This window comes from Pantherophis guttatus, chromosome 8, assembly GCF_059756535.1.
Source record: "Pantherophis guttatus breed Tessera chromosome 8, ASM5975653v1, whole genome shotgun sequence".
Classification (NCBI taxonomy): domain Eukaryota; kingdom Metazoa; phylum Chordata; class Lepidosauria; order Squamata; family Colubridae; genus Pantherophis; species Pantherophis guttatus.
The window spans coordinates 81,923,448-81,935,906 of NC_142070.1; the positions used below are offsets into that span (position 1 = coordinate 81,923,448).

At 43.5% G+C, this 12,459-nt stretch overlaps 1 protein-coding gene across 2 annotated transcripts in view; it reads left to right on the top strand.

Annotated features, from left to right (window-relative positions):
- PPARGC1A (PPARG coactivator 1 alpha) overlaps positions 1 to 12,459 on the top strand; it is a 523,380-nt gene that overhangs the window by 273,991 nt on the left and 236,930 nt on the right. The gene's annotated exons all lie outside the window — the stretch shown is intronic.

Consider the following 12,459-nt stretch of genomic DNA (forward strand, 5'->3'; position numbering starts at 1 on the left):
CTAGAGTATTGCATCCAGTTTTGATCACCACACTATAAAAAAGAGGCTGAGACTCTAGAAAGAGTGCAGAGAAGAGCAACCAGGATGATGAGGGGACTGGAGGCTGAAACATACGAAGAACGGTTGCAGGAACTGGGCATGGCTAGTCTAGTGAAGAGAAGGACCAGGGGAGACAGTAGAGCATCTTCCAATATTTGAGGGGCTGCCACCAAGAGGAGGAAGGGGCTCAAGCTATTCTCCAAAGCACCCGAAGGCCAGACAAGGAATAATGGATGGAAACTGATCAAGAAGAGATTCAACCTAGAAATAAGGAGGGATTTTTCTAACAGTGAGAACAATCAACCCATGGAACAGAAGTTGCCTTCAGAAGTTGTGGGAGCGTCATCCCTGGAGGCTTTCAAGAAGAGACCAGACTGCCATCGGTCAGAAATGGTGTAAGGTCTCCTGCTTGGGCGGGGGGGGGGGTTTGAACTAGATGACCTACAAGGTCCCTTTCGGCTCTGTTAGTCTGTAAATCTGTAAAGAATACATGGACAGATTTAACCGAGTTGATGGAGTTAGCATCATGGCTAAAGTGACTGTTTTGATTAAAGAAAAAAAAAAACAATTACTTTTATTTCTACTTGGAAACCTTTTCTGGACTTTGTGCTTGAGATGGAGGGAAAATGAAACTTTGATTTTGGGTTTACCGATGAGACAGGTTTGTTGTTATAGAAATGGCTAGCTGGTGCTATTGTGTAAAAGTAAAAAGTAGAGTTTTGATGTTATTATTTTACTGCACCAAAGGGAGTCAGAAGACAATGCCTTTTCTTGCAATTTTCCCTTCCCTTTTCCCTCCCCTATCTTTCCTACTATTTTCTTTTGCATTTTTCCATCTTATAGTATTAATAAATAAAGGAAAAAAATAACAAAAATAACAAAAAAAGAGAATCTTTTAAACTAGCAGTTAAAAGTATACCTGATCGTCACTTTTCTTGAAATTATCTCCTTATCACCACCAAGCATGTCAAACAGAACACAGGGAGGTCAAAATTTCTGTTGTTAAGTGAGACATTTGTTAAGTGAGCTTTGTCCCATTTTACCATCCTTCTTGCCACCGTTGTTAAGTGAATATTGCAGTTGATAAGTAATCTGATTGTTCAGTCAATCTGTCTTTCTCCTTGGCTTTGCTTGCCAGAAGGGGTTCACGCAACCTTGGGACACGGTCGTAAGTATGAACCAGTTGCCAAGCCTCTGAATTTTAATCATGTGACCATGCAAGGGTCGTAAGTGTGAAAGCCGGCCATAAGTCCCTTTTTTCTGTAACTTTGGACAGTCACAATACAATACCGTTAATAAGATCTTGGTGACGTAAGTGTGAAATAGAATTCATTGAGTGATGGTATTCAGCCGGTTCGGATGGGTTCGGGCAAATTGGTAGCGGCGACTGTGTAATACCGTCCTATTTAACTACATTTTTGAGGCCAGGCGCATGCACGAAAGGTACGTGCGTGAGCAGAGCACATGCACAGAAGGCTGGGTACATGCACAGAAGGCTCATTTGCGTGGTGAACCAGTGGTAAGAACATGTGAAACCCAGCTCTGAATTTGTTGCTGTAATTTAAGGTGCATTAAAAGAAAAATAAAATCCCAGCCCACTTAAGGAGTTTCTTTAAGGCCGTCTTCTCCTCCGAACAGTTTTTTTGCCCCCCTTTTTCACCTGACGTTGTATTTTCCAAATATATTGTCATTAGGGGGACACCCAGCTCCGTCTGCCTGTTGGGCACCAACCCCAAATATCAGGAGAGGAAAAAGCTGCCTCCTTCCTTTCTCCTTCGGAAGCCAAAAGTCGAAAGGAGAAAATGTCACCTGGGCCAGCATTTCAATCACCTCCGATTCCATGAGGTTTCCGTTCTGACATTCCGCCTGGAGGCATCTGTTGATGGTTGCTGTTGAGAAGGGAAGGGACTCCTGAAAAGTCTTGCTTTCTCTCAGCTGCTCTTTTCACTCCCGTCATCTTTTCTAGCTGGTCTGGTCCTCTGATTTCATTTATGATTCTACTGACCACCTCCCCCACACTCTCCTCCTCCTCCTCCTCCTCCTCCTCCTCCTCCTCCTCCTCCTCCTCCTCCTCCTCCTCCTCCTCCTCCTCCTCCTCCTCCTTCTGTTCCTCTCTCCTTCTTCTTCTGTTCTTCTTCTGTTCTTCTTTTCTCTTCTGTTCTTCTGTTCTTCTGTTCTGTTCTTCTGTTCTGTTCTTCTCTTTTTCTTCTGTTGTTCTTCTTCTGTTCTTCTCTTCTCTTTTGTTGTTCTTCTCTTCTCTTTTCTTCTGTTCTTCTGTTCTTTTCTCTTCTTCTGTTGTTCTTCTCTTTTCTTCTTCTTCTGTTCTTCTCTTCTTCTGTTGTTATCTTCTTCTGTTCTGTTCTTCTCATCTCTTCTTCTTCTTCTTCCTCTTCTTCTTCTTCTTCTTCTTCTTCTTCTTCTTCTTCTTCTTCTTCTCCTCCTCCTCCTCCTCCTCCTCCTCCTCCTCCTCCTCCTCCTCCTAATTGTAATTGTAATTTTAATTCTTTTTGTTGTCCTCCTCCTCCTCCTCCTCCTCCTCCTCCTCCTCCTCCTCCTCCTCCTCCTCCTCCCCCTTCCCCCCCAGTCACCCACATGTTCAGACTGGATTTGGCCTTTTTGTCTACCTATCCACTCCTTCCCAAGGCCCTGGAGGATAGGCAGATGTGGATGTTTGACAGCGTTACAGATATCATCGCAGGATGGAAGCAGTTCCAAGGAAAGCCACCTTCTGCAATTGACCGATGGCGAATTTGTCAATGCCGACGATGGTGTTCAAGTGGTGCTCCGGTTGTTTTGGGATGGCACCCAAGGCGCCTATTCCTATCGGTAACACCCTTGCTCGCCTTTGCCACCGTCGTTCCCTTTCTATTTGCAGGCCTTTGTATTTATATCATCCTTCTTATTATTATTTTCAGCCTGGAGGTCTGTAGCAGATTCTCTTCCCCGGGGTTCCCGTTTGGCACCGATGCCATCAGCCAGTTAATTGACAGGAAAGGAGACGGAGTTAATGACGGTTTTCCAAACAGCTGTTGCACCAATTCAGCTCTGCAACCTGAGTTAATTAATCAGCACCTCGCTGGCACTTTAGCGCTTTAATATCAAATATGTTCGGCAACATCTAACGTGGTGATCCCTTCCCCAGAAGAGGTTAGCTCCTGCCAAAGTCATAAAGGGAAGGAGACTTTGATCGCCTTCTGCGGAGAGCAAAGCTTCGTGAACTAAATATGAGGTTCTTGTTTTTTTTCAATCCCCATTCCCCAGGGGTGAAATCCAGCAGGTCCTGACAGGTTCTGGAGAACCGGTAGCGGAAATTTTGAGCAGTTTGGAGAACCGGCAAATACCACCTCTGGCTGGCCCCAGAATGGGGTTGGGAATGATTTTGCAATATCCTTCCCCCAGGAGTGGGGAGGGAATGGGGATTTTGCAGTATCCTTCTCCTGCCACGTCCACCAAGCCACGCCCACAGAACCGGTGGTAAAAAAATTTGGATTTCACCACTGATCATCAGTACTAGTTGGAAGTGTGGTTTGCTGTTCATTTCTATTCAAGAAACTGCCAAAGAAGCCAAATGATAGATAAACTGCTTTTTTTTTTTACTTTTAAAAGCATTTTTTTTACAACCTCTTCCGACGAAAAATTGCTTTTAAAAGTTAAAAAAAAAGAAAAAGCCTCTGATGATCCCGCGGCTCAGCTGGGATCGTCAGAGGCTTTTCAAAGCATTTTTTTCTGCAACCTCTTGGCCGAAGAGGTGGTAAAAAAAAATGCTTTGAAAAGTCCCTGACGATCCCAGCTGAGTTGCCTGATCGTCAGAGAGGCTTTTCAAAGCATTTTTTTTTAAAAGCCTCTCTGCCGATCAAGCAACTCAGCTGGGATCATCAGAGAGGCTTTTTAAAAAATGCCTCTCTGACGATCCCAGCTGAGTTGCCTGATCGGCGGAGGCTTTTCAAAGCATTAAAAAAAAATGCTTTGAAAAGTTAAAAAAAAAATAAGTTGGCCATGCCCACCCAGTCACATTAACCCACCCCACGAAGCCACGCCCACAGAACCGGTAGTAACAAATTTTATATTTCACCCCTGCGCCGAAGGTATGTTGTTGTTGTTTCAGGAGGATGACAATTTAGGAAACCACACCATTCAGTCTCACGAGTGTGGAAATGATGTAAGTTTGGTTTCTTACAACAGACTCCGGCCATCTGTCAAAAGAGTTTTTGTTTTATTTTGTTTTGTTTTTACTTTAAAGCTGTTTGTCCATCTTTGGTTTTGAAGAGGAGATGTTTTGAGTTCTGCCTAGTGGGTCAATAACGCATGAATGCTTTATGAGTTATAATGCAAAGAAACCTTAAACCAGTGAGATGACATCTGGATTTATTTTTTTTTGGTAGACTTTGTGCATTTTGGATTCAGTTCGGAAATGAATGCTGGGAGGGCAGCTTTTTTGGTTCTCTGTTTTCTACGCGCCTGTCTGATTATAACACCTAATTTCAAAGCTGCTTCATCCTCCTCCCACGCGACTGATAAATCGGAATTGGAATTAATTTTCGATTCAGAATAGAGTTGGAAGAGACCCTGGAGGTCTTCAACCTCCTGCTCAACAGGAGACCCTACACCAGTGTTTCTCAACCTTGGAAGCTTGAAGATGGATGGACTTCAACTCCCAGAATCCCCCAGCCAGCGTTGCTGGCTGGGGGATTCTGAGAGTTGAAGTCCACCCATCTTCAAGCTTCCAAGGTTGAGAAACATTGCCCTACACCACTTCAGACAAATGGTTGTCCAGTTTCTTCTTGAAAGCCTCCAGTGATGGAGCAGCCCCAACTTCTGGAAGCAACTTCCATTCCACTGGTTGATTGTCCTCACTGTCGGTACTCCTTAGTTCCAGGTTGCTTCTCTTCTTGGCTAGTGTCCATCCGTTGCTTCTTGTCCTGCCTTCGGGTGATTTGGAGAATAGCTTGACTCCCTCTTCTTTGGGGCAGCCCCTCAAATACTGGACTACTGCCATCATGTCATCCCTGGTCGTTTTTAGGTTTATTTCTCATGTAAACCAACGTTATACAACTCTACCTCTTTACATAATTTGCCTTAAAAATGTGCCTTGGGAACGCATTCCATTTATTTACATGATGAGTAAAGGAGAATATTTGCAGCTCAGGGTTGAAATGAGGGGTCCCTGGTGCTCTCTCAGATTTCTTGCAGATGTTTCATAGGTAACATCATCTAGCAGGTTCTGACAGGTTCTGGAGAACCGGTAGGGGAAATTTTGAGTAGTTCGGAGAACCGGCAAATGCCACCTCTGGCTGGCCCCAGAGTGGGGTGGGAGTGGAGATTTTGCAATATCCTTCCCCCAGGAGCGGGGAGGGAATGGAGATTTTGCAATATCCTTCCCCCAGGAGCAGGGAGGGAATGGAGATTTTGCAGTATCCTTCCCCCAGGAGTGGGGAGGGAATGGAGATTTTGCAGTATCCTTCCCCCAGGAGCGGGGAGGGAATGGGGATTTTGCAGTATCCTTCTCCTGCTACGCCCACCAAGCCACGCCCACAGAACCGGTAGTAAAAAAAGTTGGATTTCACCACTGATCATCAGTACTAGTTAGAAGTGCGGTTTGCCGTTCGTTTCTATTCAAGAAACTGCCGAGGAATCCAACTGATAGATAAACTGATAGCAAATCTCACTCCTTACAAGCACTAGCACTGATGAGCTTACCTAGTTTGGTGATGAAATGTCTGTAAGAAAACAAGCCAGCTCAGAGAGCCTCAAGGATCCCATAGTCCTCCCTCCTCCTCCTTCCCCTCCCCACTCCGCCTCCTCCTCCACTTCCTTTCTACAAACCCCACTCCCTTCTATCACTGATCATGTTACCTAGTTTGGTAATGAAATGTCTCTAAGAAAACAAGCCAGCTCAGAGAGCACCAAGGACTCCTCATTTGCATTATTCCTTCTGGGGGGAAAATTGTTTGGTACTCATTGATTTTTGGTTACTCCTCTTGCCTCCACGAGCCACCACTGTAAATGCTGTAGGCTCTCATATAAAAAAAACCACAAAAACACCAACTGTCTTGGGTACGGCAAAGAAAAACACACTGGTTAATGTGCATTATAAGAGAGACATTCTCATTTATTTATGACCCCCAAGCTACTAAACTGAAAAAATAAATACATTGCAGGGAACCTTCCAAATTATAATTTCCAATCTGACGAAGGATCCCAAAGTGTCCTCCAGCAAATAGAGAGATAATTATTATTTCATAGTTTTATTTTTATTTATTTTATTTTTTGCTTCGCACGGTATACCCCTGACTGCTGAAGTCTCTTGGCTCTTTAGCAAAATAATAAAAGACAGTTTCAACTAACAGGTATTTTGAAAAGTTAGCTGTTAAAATGACCCATTCAGTCCTAGCCAGAGAGGCGTCTCTCCAGGACCTTCTAAAACTAACAGGGATGTCCTGGTGCTCACACATTTTTTTCCCCTCCTTTGGGATGTGAAGTTCGCGATTCTTTTGGGAATTGCTGCGATGTGGGTGTTTTTTGTTGTATTTCCTAGCGTTGAGAAAGGGAAATGTATGAATGCATTGATGGAGAATCCACAGGTAGTCCTTGAGTAACGTAGCCCAAAATTTCCTTTCCTTTCCTTTCCTTTCCTTTCCTTTCCTTTCCTTTCCTTTCCTTTCCTTTCCTTCTTCATCCATTTACTCCCTTCCTTTCCCATTAACTTCCTTCTCTCTCTTCCCTTCCCCTCCCTTCCCATTAACTTCCTTTCCCTTCCCTTCTTCATCCATTTACTTTATTTCCTTCCCTTCCCATTAACTTCCTTTCCTTCCCTTCCCCTCCTTCCCATTAACTTCCTTGCCTTGCCTTCCCCTCCCTTCCCATTAACTTCCTTTCCCTTCCCTTCTTCATCCATTTACTTCCTTCCCTTCCCTTCCCTTCCCTTCCCTTCCCTTCTCTTCCCTTCCCTCCCCTCCCCTTCCCATTAATTTCCTTCCCTTCCCCTCCCTTCCCATTAACTTCCTTTCCCTTCCCTTCCCTTCCCTTCCCTTCGTCCCTTCGTCCCTTCTTTCTTTCTTTCTTTCTTTCTTTCTTTCTTTCTTTCTTTCTTTCTTTCTTTCTTTCTTTCTTTCTTTCTTCTGTCTTAAATTTTCCAGTTGCACTCAGAACTTTTATTTGTGGGTCAGCTTCCATACGTTTTCAGAGGATGGAGAATGGATGTTTTAGCACTATGGAAGTGCCTGTATTATAGGTAGACATCTAAATCCATGATTAGTCTAGGATGAAACTTTTCTCCACAATTGTTCCAGGTTCATTTCAGTGAGATAGTTTGGTTGGTGCAAGAATCTTTTAGATGTGGAATTGGGTAGAAAGTCTCCCTTTAACTGAAATAAATCAGCCAGCAAATGACCAGATCTACCTTCTCTTCCTCTTTGTAATGTTTTCCTGACATCTAATTAAATCAGATTTTAATTAAATGATTAAAATTAAGTGATAACTGAATTAAGTGATAACTGTCATAACTCTTCCATGCCTTCTTCGCTTCTGGTTCCTCGAAAGGCCTGGTCCATAAATTATCCACTTAAAGGTTCCAGCTGAAAAATAAATCGTGACAGAGTGGAATATCGGGCGATGTAATGCTAAACCAGCTTTTAAAAAGGATTGAACCCCTTAATGGAGGCCATGGGGACCAGTGGCTCTTGATGGCAATGGGATTGTCTGGTGGACTTCCTTGGCCAATTGGTTGGCCAAGGTGAGAATGGACCGCTGGATCAACATCAGGGCACTGTTTATGTCCGTATCCTTTTAATTCTGCTGTAAAACGATACGCCCTTCTGTTTTCAGTTAGCAGGAAATGGAAGATTGGAGAGTGGTGCGGTGACCTAGACATGAAGCTCTCGCCTCTAATATGAGAGGTGAAAGGGGGCGGGGAAGCAAAAGGGGATTGCTGGAAAAACTTCAGTGGCGCAGTGAGTTCGATCCTAGGTAGAGGCAGATATTTCTCTCTCTGGGCACAATGAGAATATATCTGCTGAACAAAACTCCACATTGGTGACAGGAAAGGCATCCAGCCAGTAAACATTCAGCTCCATTCAGTTGTCCCGACTCCACCCCACAAGGGCTTATGGGGATGCTAAAACAAGAAGAAGAAGAAAAAAAAGGAAATGGAAGATTGGACTGTCAAGATCATCTTAGATTGTTGATGTCCATAAAATTAGATTCACATTTCAAAGGAACAATTAGGCTAGGCTTGCAATGACATTAATTAATGTACGAAACGAATTCCCTAAACAACTTTCGTTCCAGAGGTCAGCCTGCGGGGGTCACATTCAGCAATTAGATTGCTCCTAAATGCATTAATAAGTGCAGATACCCAGCCTTCTCTACTGCTAAACCACTTGTAAAAGATTATTTTGACACTCCGCAAGAGGTGGAAACAACACTGGAGAGAACACGTGCCCCTCACAATCTTTCCCTACATCGTGGAAAAAAACACCTGGATTTGACCAGCCGTGTATCACCCAGACCAGAAGTGTCAAACTGGATTTCTTCGAGGACCAGATCAGCATTTGTAGTTCTCCTCCGCGGGCCGGACGTGGTGGAGGAGGGAAAGATGGGTCGGGTGCCACCTGTAGCACCCTGCCGGCCAAAATGAGGCACGGGGGCCCCCACATGCAGCCCCCCCCTGCACCCCATTTTGGCTGCCAGAGGCACCATGGGCTGCTCCTTGGCTATTTCCAGGTCGGTCCTGCGGGTCAGATTTAAGCACCCCTTGGGCCTTAAGTTTGACACCCCTGATCCAGATGATACGGACAACCGAATTCTCATATTGTCGTGATAGAGTCACAGATGTCCTCTCTATAAGTGGGCCAACATAACGTCCCCGAATTGTGAGTGTGGTGGGGCCAAAGAAACAAACTATATAACTCATAGTGACAGAGCCTACAATGGAGGTTTTGCTGAATTCCCGTCCGCAGAAAATGAAGTAAGCTTAGATATACATTTGCAATCTTCCTGTTAAGATTTTTGGATTCCGTGGTTTGAATTGCACCCCTGCGTTCCTTTTTTTCTTCTTTTACTGGAGCACGATTTCAACACGCCATGCAATACATACATACATACATAGATAAATAATCAACACAGTGCAGTCATAAGATGTGTTCAAATTAACTATTGAGGGAAAGTAAAGCCGAGGCAAGTGGGACGCAGTGGCTCAGTGGCTAAGATGCTGAGCTTGTCGATCAAAAGGTCGGAAGTTCAGTGGTTCGAATCCCTAGTGCCGCGTAACGGGGTGAGCTCCCGTGACTTGTCCCAGCTTCTGCCAACCTAGCAGTTCGAAAGCAGGTCAAAAATGCAAGTAGAAAAATAGGGACCACCTTTGGTGGGAAGGGAACAGCGTTCTGTGTGCCTTTGGTGTCGAGTCATGCCGGCCACATGACCACGGAGATGTCTTCAGACACCGCTGGCTCTTCGGCTTTGAAACGGAGATGAGCACCGCCCCCTAGAGTCGGGAACGACTAGCACATACGTGCGAGGGGAACCTTTACCTTTATCTACAGCCAAGGCCACAATGTCCGTGTTAAATTTAAAAGTTTATAACATTTGGGTTTCAAGTGTTTATATATCCAGCAAAGGAGGTTATCTGGAATAGCATTCCTATTTTTTGAGAGGGATGGAATTATTTTCCAATATAAGGGTGTATGTCAGTGTGTCTGCACATGTCCAACAGTCACCATGTGTCTCTGTGTATGTAATTAAATCTTAATATATAAAAAAACCTGGCTTAAGCTTGCTCTCTGTAGTTGTTCATGCTACAGTAAAAGCAGGATGCTTTCTTAATCCCTCCTGAGCTGCTGCCTGCTGTGTGTGTGTGTCTTTAAACACCGCAGATAAAACGGGGCTTCTCCTCCTAATCCAGCATTTCAACTATGGCTTATTTTCAAATTTGCACTATATAAATACGTCTCTTCACTCGGCTCCTCCGAGAAGTGTGTTGTGTTGAAAAGAAAGAACAGATTTATTCCCTCTTTGCCGAAAAGGATCCTTGTAACTCAGAAAGAGAAAGAAGAAGAAGAAGAAGAAAAAAGCCCTTTGCAAGGGGAACGATCCACTGTGCTACACGTTTATTTACCTTTATTTCAGAAATGTGTTTGTGAGTAGGAGGTATGGAATGCCCACCATTGTTAAATAGCGGACATACCAGCGTCTGCTTTCAGGGAGTTTAGTTATGCAATAGCTATATTTCTCTTGCTCTAGAATAGAATAGATACAGATGAACAGATTAACAGAGTTGGAAGGGACCTTGGAGGTCATCTAGTCCAACCCCGCTCTGCCCAAGCAGGAGACCCTCCACCATTTCTGACAGATGGTAGTCTGGTCTCTTCTTGAAAGCCTCCTGTGTTGAAGCTCCCACAACTTCTGAAGGCAATCCACTGGTTGATTGTTCTCACTGTCAGGAAATTTCTCCTTATTTCCAGGTTGAATCTCTCCTTGGTCAATTTCCATCCATTATTCCTTCTCTGGCCTTCAGGTTCTTTGGAAATAGCTTGGCCCCCTCCTCTCTGTGGCAGCCCCTCAAATACTGGAAGATGCTCTCCTGTCTCCCCTGGTCCTTCTCTTCACTAGACTAGCCAGACCCAATTCCTGCAACCGTTCATCGTATGTTTTAGCCTCCAGTCCCCTCATCATCCTGGTTGCTCTTCTCTGCACTCTTTCTAGAGTCTCAACATCATTTTGATAGTGTGGTGACCAAAACTGGATGCCGTACTCTAGGTGTGGTCTTACTAAGGCTTTAAAGAGTGGTATTAGTACCTCCCTTGATCTTGATTGTATCCCTCTGTTCATACAAATCACAGCTGGCTCATATTTAACTGGTTGTCCACTAAGACTTCCAGATCTGGAAGTGCTGAGGTTGGGACAAGGAAGGGTTGTAGACAGGCAGGGATTTCAACTTCCACCGTTTCCCCATTTTTTTTGGAAAATAATCTCTGGGAGACCTAATTTGCTTAACTCTATTTGTGTTTGCAGACTTTATCCTTTGATATGCGGATTAGGTCTGGATAACTTACTTGGGGGGTTTGAGGAAGTTTGAGTAAAAGATTTTTCTCCTGTTTGCTCTTTTTACTTGATTTAGTTTCAATTTATCTAGTGGAGATGCTGCTTCTCAGACCGTAGTGGGTTCTTATTAGTGTTTTAAAGGAAGATGGAAACTATATAAAGAATAAAATGTATGTTGATATAAAGCTTCTGACAGGGGAGAGGAGGAGAACTTGAACAAACAATCGTAGAGTTGAAATTATTTCCCCTGAAGAATTGCATTTTGCAGTTGACTAAGAGAGAAATAAAAAAAGTACAGCAGTTGCTTGTAAAGCAAGATTGATCAGACATTTCTTGCCTACGGTTCTTATGGAAATCTATCTCAAGTTATCTATCATTATATTTTATTTTATTCCAAAGGAGTCGCATTTTAAGGGAAAGATGTCATATAAGCATCAGGGCAGTGAACTTCCAGGGTTCACTACAATTTTTGTATAAGACACGCCGGCTGCCAAGGATTAGCAGTAATAATAACAACAGTATTAACCATAATACTGTCACCTCAAACCAGAGCATATAAATTGAATTATCAACTAGTCAATAAATAAACAAACAAACCACAATAATTATAGCTATTGAATCCAAATGCATGAGCTTTTGTTGCTGTGAAAGAATCATTTTGTTTTCTTTCTAAAATATAAGCAGTTAAGCCCATGAATTTCAAGAAGCAAAAAAATAAACAACAATTACAAAATTCGTCTCTATTTGCACACTTGATACAAATCCATCTCCAGGTTTGATTAATAGCCCAGAGTAGAAGTTACTTTTGAAAGCAAGAGAATATAGTTTTTTCCCTTTAAAGTAAATGGTAGCCTCTGGAGAATGGGGATTAAAGGAAAAGATTAAATTGTTAATTTTAGTTAAACACCGAAGCCAAAAATAACATGTTGAAATTTAAAAAGCATATTCTCAAATAAATGGTAATATTAACAATGAAAAGTCTTCTTATGGCTGTTTGAAATGCCGAAGGGTAAGAGGTGAAATGAGACTCCAATTCCATCATCTGGGGCAACCTAGAGAAGGACCCTCTTACTGTACAGGAGAATGATCGGCTGTTGGGGGTGTCCAGGCTGAGCCCAAGGGAGGAAGCGTCAAGCATGTCATTGGTCTTGAGTCCCTTCATGTCTATGAGAGATTTAAGTCCAGCCCACCCTGAATTCCATTGACTCTTATCTACCCCCAATTTGCTTTGACTGTTAGTAGGTCAGATTCTTGTCAAGAGCTCAAGATTCATCTGAAGTTGGTTTCATCTTCAGGAGAAATCCAGGGCTCCCATTGCAGATAGAAGACTGCTGCCAGCAGTGGGTTTCACATTTTCTTACTACCAGTTTGCTGCACGCGCAC